The following is a 746-nucleotide window of genomic DNA, read 5'->3' on the forward strand; positions in this document are numbered from 1 at the left end:
GATTTTGGGGAGATAGTGAAATGATTTTGAGTGAATATGTGGAGGGGGGGGGGTTGAAGGTCCTCACCTCCTGATTTTCTTTCGACGCCTCCGGCCCGCGCCGCCTCACACTTTGGCGCCTACCGCCGCCACCCGCTCCCTCCGCGCTTCCAATATCGTCCCCGCCGCCGACCCCCAAACCTCTACAATCGCATCTGCGTCGAATCTCGAAGTAGCCGGCAGTATATTTCGGGGAGGGGTGAGGAAGTGGGTCTGAGGGTGGGACACGAGGGGCGACGGTAGGGCGGCGAATTAAAGACGTCGATAAATGGCGGAAGGTTATCGCTTCCTCCTCGCGGTGGAAGCGTCACGCGGCCAAGCCTCTCTATTATCACATCAAGAGGGGGGATGGAAACGACGTCTTCACATATTGCCGCACGTAATATGAAGGAGTTAATTCTTTATGAGGTGCCAACGTTGGATCTAACAGTTTCTTCCCCGATTGCAGATGTATTCGAAGCGCATGCTGGATTGAGCAGCGGGATAATTGAAGAGACGTAGTTGATCCTCCCCTACTCCTGAGTCCGTGAATGGTCTGAGCCAGGCTCGAGGAGTAGCGCGCGCCCTTGTAGCCACGTGGTCCAGGGCTTGAAGCACGTGGCGCTGGGAATGGGAGCCATTGGGGCAGGGATGGATTGGGAATTCTGAAAAGGTATGGGAATTCTGTGAGAGAATAGGAATCAGGGACGTGGGAAAAATGAGAATGG

At 55.1% G+C, this 746-nt stretch overlaps 1 protein-coding gene across 4 annotated transcripts in view; it reads right to left on the minus strand.

Moving 5' to 3' along the window:
- Positions 1-544, minus strand: part of LOC122542734 (zinc finger protein 541-like) — a 59,940-nt gene extending 59,396 nt beyond the window's left edge. For 3 of the 4 annotated variants that reach the window (XM_043680725.1, XM_043680724.1, XM_043680721.1), the window contains exon 1: positions 68-544. The gene's annotated coding sequence lies outside the window, so the exon portion shown is untranslated. The remainder of the gene's footprint in view (positions 1-67) is intronic. The other variant, XM_043680723.1, reaches the window with a different exon arrangement.
- Between the last annotated feature and the right edge of the window lie 202 nt (positions 545-746).

This window comes from Chiloscyllium plagiosum, chromosome 41 (assembly GCF_004010195.1).
Source record: "Chiloscyllium plagiosum isolate BGI_BamShark_2017 chromosome 41, ASM401019v2, whole genome shotgun sequence".
Classification (NCBI taxonomy): domain Eukaryota; kingdom Metazoa; phylum Chordata; class Chondrichthyes; order Orectolobiformes; family Hemiscylliidae; genus Chiloscyllium; species Chiloscyllium plagiosum.